General features: G+C 37.9%; 1 non-coding gene across 1 annotated transcript; it reads right to left on the reverse strand.

The window, feature by feature from the left end:
* Nucleotides 1-552: 552 nt before the first annotated feature.
* Nucleotides 553-624, reverse strand: TRNAC-ACA (transfer RNA cysteine (anticodon ACA)). Its single transcript has one exon. It is a non-coding gene; the product is annotated as a tRNA-Cys (tRNA).
* Between the last annotated feature and the right edge of the window lie 7,616 nt (nt 625-8,240).

Raw genomic sequence — 8,240 nt, forward strand, 5'->3', positions numbered from 1 at the left:
CTAGGTACTTATTAGCACAAAAACATAGGCACCACTCTCCATGTCAGCCCTTCCTCTCAGAGTTGGTATAGAAGAATGTTCTCATCGTGGGGACAAGAAACACTGCTGTCATATAGAGGTCTTTTCCTTCACCCATTCCTACAACTTCCTTCTACAAGACTTCCACACCATTTCCTGCAGACTTACCTCCATGTGGTACATAAGGAATGTCCTTGAACAGAGTTTTCAGGTTTTTTTTCAAGTATTTGTTGTTCTTGTCCACCATAATCTATTTTTAATGTGCTTCCCTCTGACCCTTGCCTGGGAGCAATCATTCACTATGATTTTACCCCAACCCATTCCTCACAAAAGACCTTACTTATGTTTTTGAAAGAAGCATCACAGAGCCATTCCCAAAGCACATGCAGAACATCCTGAAAGTTAAAGTGAAGTCGCTCAGTCATGTCCAACTCTTTGCAACCCCATGGACTGTAGCCTACCATGCTCCTCTGTCCATGGGATTTTCCAAGCAAGAGTACTAGAGTGGGTTGCCATTTCCTTCTCCAGAGGATCTTCCCAATCCAGGGATCGAACCTGGGTCTCCTGCATTGTAGGCAGACACTTTACCATCTGAGCCACCAGGGAAGTCCGGAAAACATCCTTGACCAGCTTAAAAAGCCAACTTCAAACCAATGGACATACCTTTCATTTAAGGATATATGCCCATTCAGTTTGCTCATTAAAAGGTATTCACCTATTTAGAAAAAGCTACTGAAACTAATATGTGAATTTAACAGAGTTGTAAGATTCAAAGCCAATACACAAAAATCAATTTTATTTCTATATCCTAGCAACAGAGAATCACAGACTGGAAAAAAAAAATAGCACCATTTGCAATACCATCCCAAAGAACTCTGACAAAAGATTATGCAATATCCACACTGAAACTGACAAAACAGTGGTGAGACCAATTTTTGAAGACCTAGATAAAACCATATTCATGAATTAGGACACTCAATGATGTTAAGATACTAATTTTCTGCAAATTAATCTAGACAGTCAACACAACTCCAATCAAATCCCCAAAATCAGCACACAGATTCTAAAAGTCACATGAAAATTCAAAGGACAGAACAGCCAAAACAACTCTGACCAAAAAAGAACAAAGTTGGAGAACTAACAGCACCTAATTTCAAGACTTTTTATAAAGCTACAGTAATCAAGACACATGGTATTGGTGGAAAGATGGACAAATAGATCAATAGAACAGAATAAAGAATTCAGAAATGGAATCATAAATATATGCATTTTTGGAAAAGGTGAAAAGGCAATTAGTGGGAAAAGGATAATCTTTTCAACAAACAGTGCTGAAGCAACAGGATTGCCATATACAAAGAAGAAGGAGGAGGAGAAGAAGGGGGGAGACTTTTAATCCATGTTTCACACATGTATAATTAACTCAGAATGGTTCACTGACTTTAAACTGAAACTATAAAATTAAACTTAAAACTATAAAACTCTAAGAAGAAAACATATGATAAAATCTTGGGTTAGACCAAGTTTCCTTAGATAATAACACCCAAATCCATAATTCACAAAGGAAAAATAAATCAATAAATTAGACTTCATCAAAATTAAAAACATACACTCTTTGAAAGACCCCATTAGAGTAGTTAAAAGACAAACCACACACTGGAAAAAATATTGACAAATCAAATATTTGATAAAGGACTTGTATCCAGAATATATAAAGAACTCTTAAAATCAATAAGAATAAAAGCAACCCCATAAAAAATGATCAAACAATTTGAACACACCCATCACCAAAAGATATATTTATGTGCAAATAAGCACATAAAGAGATTTTCAACATCATTGATCATTATGGAAATAAAAATTAAAACCATGATGGGATGTCACTATGTACATATTTGAATAGCTGAAATTAAAAAGAGTGAATATACCAAGGTGCGGTATGTGGAGAAAATAGAACATTTATATACTTCCAATAGGAATGTAAAATTGTTTTGGAAAATAGTTTGGCAGTTTCTTCAATAAATATATATATCAACCATATATCCAACCACTACATTCCTAAGTATTTGCCCAAGAGAGCTTAAAGCACATATTAATACAAAGATATGAACATGAATGCTCATAGTCGCTTTATTGCAATAGCCAAGAACTAGAAACAACTCAAACATCCATCAGCAGATGAATAGGCAAAGACTGTTGTCTTTGGTATATCCATTCAATGGACTACTAGTCAGCAGTGAAAAAAGAATGACCTACTGAAATATGCAAAAACATGAACAAATTTCAAAATAATTATTCTGAATGAAATTAGTCAGACTCCCCTCCCAAAAAAGGATAGATATTGTATGATTCCACTTAAGTTCTAGAAAATGCTAACCAGTTAATAATGGCAGAAAGCAGATCAGTGGTTGCCTAGGGATAGTAGAATAGGAAGGATTATAAAACATTACAAGAAAACTTTTGGAAGTGATGGTTATATTCATCATCTTGATTATGGTGATGATTTCACATGTGTATATATGTCAAAACACATCAACTTATATACTTTAAAGATGTGCAATTTACTGTGTGTCAATTAAACTTTGACAAAGCTGTTTGAATGAAAATAACTTTTTAGTGATGTATCCTGGTGGCTCAGATGGTTAAGAATCTACCTGCAATGTGGGAGACCCAGATTCCCCCTGGGTGGGGAAGATCCTCTGGAGAAGGAAATGGCAACACATTCCAGTATTCTTGCCTGGAGAATTCCATGAACAGAGGAGCCTGGCGAGCTATAGTCCATAGGGTTTCAAACAGTCAGACACGACTGAAGCTACTAAAACTTTCCCTATCACAGTTGATTTACAATGTTGTGTTAGTTTCTGATGTATAACAAAATGATTCAGTCATAAATATAAAGAGCATATATATATTCTCTTTCATGTTCTTTTTCATTATCAGTTATTATAAAATATTGAATATAATTCCCCATGCTTGTCGTTTATGTATTTTATATACAGTAATTTGTACCTGCCAATCCTAAATTCCTAATTTATCACTCCCTCCCTTTCTTCTTTGATAACCATAAATCTGTTTTCTGTGTCTGTGAATCTCTTTGTTTTATAACTAAAATCATTTGTACCTATTTTTTGATTCTACGTATAAGTGATATCACATAATATTTGTCTTTGTCTGATTTACTTCACTTAGTGTGATAATCCCTAGGTCCATCCATGTTGCTGCAAATTGCATTATTTCATTATTTCATGAGTAATATTCCACTGTATATATGTACCACACCTCCTTTATCCATTCAACTGTCAATGGACATTTAGATTGTTTATATATCTTGGTTGTTGTAAATGGTGCTGCTATGAACATTGGGGCATAAAAAATTTTTTTAAGTGTTTAGGAAGAAGAATTAACTCTATTTGGTCTGGTCTCTACAATGTTCTATTTCAACTGTTTGGCAGCCAAGAATTAAATGACAATAGTCTTAACCTTTAGTAAGGCTATTGAAAACATCAAATGGAACCCAATTCATAACTGATAGCAAAACACCTTAAATTCATCATGCCCACTGTCTTATTTATCTTATCCAGATACCCAGAGCTGCCCACGAAGACTCTTTCCTTCTCTCTCTGAACTCCTTCACATCCCCTTTCTCAGTCTTGCCCAAAAAACTGCAGTCTTTTCCTCCATCCTTCCTCATCTGCCTGGATGTATTCTCCAGTCACTCTGCCATCCCTTCCACCAGTACTTTCATTTCTTCTCACTTCTAATCTCCTAGTCCTTCTATTAATAGTTCAGCATTTCTCTATTATCCTAAGCAGGATAAATAAAATCCCAGAAGCTGAAAAGTAAAAAGCATCTTTCTTGGAAGCAGAATGAGTAGGGACAGAGAGAAATGCTCACACATTAATAACTTTTAAAAATTCTAACAGCTGGGGAGCAGAGGGGATATATTATTTTTAAAAGACCCAGGCTCTGGTCTCCTCTTGGCATAGAGTCCCTCCTCCATACTGGCCTACCATCCTCATTCATTCTCCCAGGCAAAGAGACTCAAGTTCACTTCACTCAGTCTTCGTATTCTGACTCTAAAGTGCATCCCTATGCAGGAAAAAAAAAAAATTTCCCTTCCTAATCCACCCTTCCCATTACCTTTCCACAGCTGTGGCTAAAATAGCAACATGCCTCTTCTTTGAACCCCTCCTCAAGCCAATCAAAGAAAACTGACCAATTTCATCCTTTCAAAACACCTTACTGTCACAATTCCTTCTTCTACATGTGTCTTTTGACTTGAATATAATGAAGCAAATTCTTTATGAATTTAAAGGCTCTGTTTGTTAAATCTTTGTCCATTTTCATACAATTAATATAATTAACCTGTATGCCCACACCACTGTTCTCTGTAGAAAACTGTAAGGTTTTAGAGAACCAAGGATCCATCTGTTTAATCACCACTTGCCTCCTACTTCATGTCCCAATAGTATCAAACCAATTATAGTGCCCAGCCCACATCCCCAGTACACGACCATCCTCTTTCATCCACCCGAGCATTACCTCTGCCTAAAGCAGAGACTGGCAAGTTTTTCTGTTAAGGACCAAAGAGTAAATATTTCAAGCTATGGGAGCCATATGGTCTCTGTCATAGCTACTCAACTCTGCCATTATAGCACAAATGCATGCACAATACATAAACAAATAAATGTGGCTGTGCTCCCATAAATTCTTATTTTGAAAAACAGACAGCAGGCCAGATTTGGCCTGTGGGCTGTAGTCTGCCAAACCCTGGTCTAAAGCATCCTGCCTACCAACTTCCATCTGGCTAGCTCCTGGTTCTCCTACAAGCCTCAGCACAAGTTGTCTTCTGGAGAGAGCTTTCTCCTCTTCCTGGTTAGCTGCATCCTTTCTTTGAAGTCCCATAGGATACATACCAAAGTATTTTGCAGTGCAAGAAAAACTTCTTCCCCAAGCCTAATGTTTCCTTCCACATGGAGGGAGTTCCATATCCATGACACTATTGGCCCATCTTTACTCCCACCAAGTCCTCCCAGGGGAGATAGAACAAGATGGATAAGTCTTACTCCTCTTCTTGGGGGGAGCAAACTGCCCACAGAGAACACATTCCTCCCACCTCCTGACACAGGCTCTGTCACTTCTAGGAAAGGCCTGTCTGTCCAGGGCTGCTGTGCCTGAGCACATAAATCTCTTTCCCGAGTTCTACATTATTGTTTCAATCAGTAACTGTAATATCTTCATCACTATCTGACTTTTGAATTATCACTTAATTGCTTCAGAATTCTAGACGAAGTCAGGGGAGCTATTTACTAGGCCTCACTCACCACAACATAGACTACTTCCCACAGCACTCAGCATGTTACTTAAAGCTTCTCTGTACATTTTCTGTATGTTAGTCAATGATTGTTAGGAGGGCCCTTCCAATGAGAATGAGCAGATCCAGAGATGCAAACCTTTCAAACTGATAACAAATGGCACACTTTCTACTAGCTTTTATTTTTTACCTACAACCTAGTATTCCCTACTAATAGCCTACTAGTGAGTTATCTATACTTTCTAAGTTAGAGCTATGAACACAGTTCACTGAAGTTTTAATTCAGTATTGGGTTAAGATATCTGGTAGCTACTCATTTGAACATACTGCAAAATTTGTGCATGAGTACACAGGACAGAATCTCAGTAGTTTTCAGGAAACAATTTGAGAGTCATGTATCGTTAATGCTGTCTACAATTGATCATGGTTTCCAATATTACTATTTGCATTTGGCTTTTGCATTATACCTTACAGTCAGTATACATCTTTATGAATTTATTGGGTGTCATTTGGGTAACTTCACAGAGTATATTAATGCATATTTGCCCATCTGGAGGATAGAATAGAGCAATAATTAGAGTACAGGCTCTAAAGTCAGACTGCTTGGTTTTATCCCAGCATCACCACATACTAGTCGTGTGACTTCAGGTAAGTGACTCAACCCCTTGTACTTCAGCTTCTTCACCATTGAAATAAGAGACTAGTTGTTGCTGTTGTTGTTGTTTAGTTGCTCATTCATGTCTGACTCTTTACAACCCAATGGACTGCAGCACACCAGGCTCCTCTGTTCTCCACCATCTCCCAGAGTTTGCTCAAATTCATGTCCGTTGAGTCGGTGATGCTAGTACTTATTTCATAAAGATACTGGGAAGATGAAATGAGATAATCCACGGCTTGGACTACATAGTTTTAGTACTATGCACAGAAATAGGACATTTCGACTCTAATTTTCAGTAACTACACTTTAAGCTATATATAGATGTGCCTCGAATACAAATCATCCATAAATCTATTGCTAAAGGAGATATATCTGTAATCTTCCCAAAATTTGTTTACACTATATGTCTCATTGGTGGTATATTTTATAGCACATATTTATTTGTTTGACATCTATTATCTATCTCTCTACTAGAACCTCATAAGGCCAGAGACCTTTCCTTATCTGTGGGTTCTCTACTAGAGCCCCAGTGTCCAGAACAGTGCCTCCTGGCATATCATAGGTTCTCAGTAGTTTCTTTAAAAAACTTCTATGCTAGCTATGAATTTATACCATGAATACATAATTACACTCCAGTATAATATTGAGTTTGTTGTAATAAAATTACTAGATGATCAAGTTTTGGGTATATTTTTAACTTAAAACAACATATTTAAATTCATACTATCACTGTAGTAAATAAATAATGAGTGCTTTGTTTATATGCTGCTTCAATTCTTTGCTGCTGCTGCTGCGGCTAAGTCGCTTCAGTCGTGTCCGACTCCGTGCGACCCCACAGACGGCAGCCCACCAGGCTCCCCCTTCCCTGGGATTCTCCAGGCAAGAACACTGGAGTGGGTTGCCATTTCCTTCTCCAATGCATGAAAGTGAAAAGTGAAAGTGAAGTCGCTCAGTCATATCCGACTCTTAGAGACCCCATGGGCTGCAGCCCACCAGACTCCTTCGTCCATGGGATTTTCCAGGCAAGAATATTGGAGTGGGGTGCCATTGCCTTCCCCGTTAATTCTTTGCTATCAGTGATTTATTTTCTGCTAAGAACACATGCGATAGGTGACCAGCATTCTTTTGCAAGGTCTGAGTGGGCCACAGGCAAATTAATAACTGTGTTTTTCAATTCAACAATTCAAAAACATTTCAAATGATCCAGTAGTTCCAGTTCTACATATATGCCCAAAAGAAACAAGTAGAAAACTCCATCAAAAGACATGTACAAGAATATTCAAATGGCCTTGTTTATAACAGCTGAAAATTTGAAACAACCCAACTATCTATTATAGAATAATAAATCAATGGCACAGTATTTATCCAATGGCAAAAAGCGAAGTAGAACTAAAGAGCCTCTTGATGAAAGTGAGAGAAGAGAGTGAAAAAGTTGCCTTAAAATTCAACATTCAGACAACTAAGATCATGGCATCTGGTCTCATCACTTCACGACAAATAGATGGGGAAACAATGGAAACAGTCAGAGACCTTATCTTACTTTTTTGGGCTCCAAAATCACTGCAGATGGTGACTGCAGCCATGAAATTAAAAGACGCTTGCTCCTTGGAAGAAAAGCTATGACCAGCATGGAGAGCATATTAAAAAGTAGAGACATTACTTTGCCAACAAAGGTCCATCTAGGCAAAGCTATGGTTTTTCCAGTAGTCTTGTATGGATGTGAGTGTTGGACTATAAAGAAAGCTGAGCACTGAAGAACTGATGCTTTTGAACTGTGGTGTTGGAGAAGACTGTTGAGAGTCCCTTGGACTGCAAGGAGATCCAACCAGTCCATCCTAAAGGAAATCAGTCCGGAATATTCATTGGAAGGACTGATGCTGAAGCTGAAATTCCAATCCTTTGGCCACCTGATGCGAAGAACTGACTCATTGGAAAAGACCCTGATTCTGGGAAAGATTGAAGGTGAGAGGAGAAGGAGATGACAGAGGATGGGATGGTTGGATTGGTTGGATGGCACCACCGACTTGATGGACCTGAGTTTGAGTAAGCTCCAAGAGTTGGTGATGGACAGGGAAGACTGGCATGCTGTAGTCCATGGGGTCGCAGAGAGTCAGACATGACTGAGTGACTGAACTGAACTGATTTAACCAATGAAATATTGTGTAGCAATTAAAAACAACCCTAATATAAAAGAAAAATTAAAAAATAAAAACACAAACTACATAGTCTTACATGTAGCAGCATGGATGAATG

The sequence above is a fragment of the Giraffa tippelskirchi genome, chromosome 8 (assembly GCF_054371585.1).
Source record: "Giraffa tippelskirchi isolate mGirTip1 chromosome 8, T2T-mGirTip1v1.2.pri, whole genome shotgun sequence".
In the NCBI taxonomy this organism is placed as follows: Eukaryota; Metazoa; Chordata; class Mammalia; order Artiodactyla; family Giraffidae; genus Giraffa; species Giraffa tippelskirchi.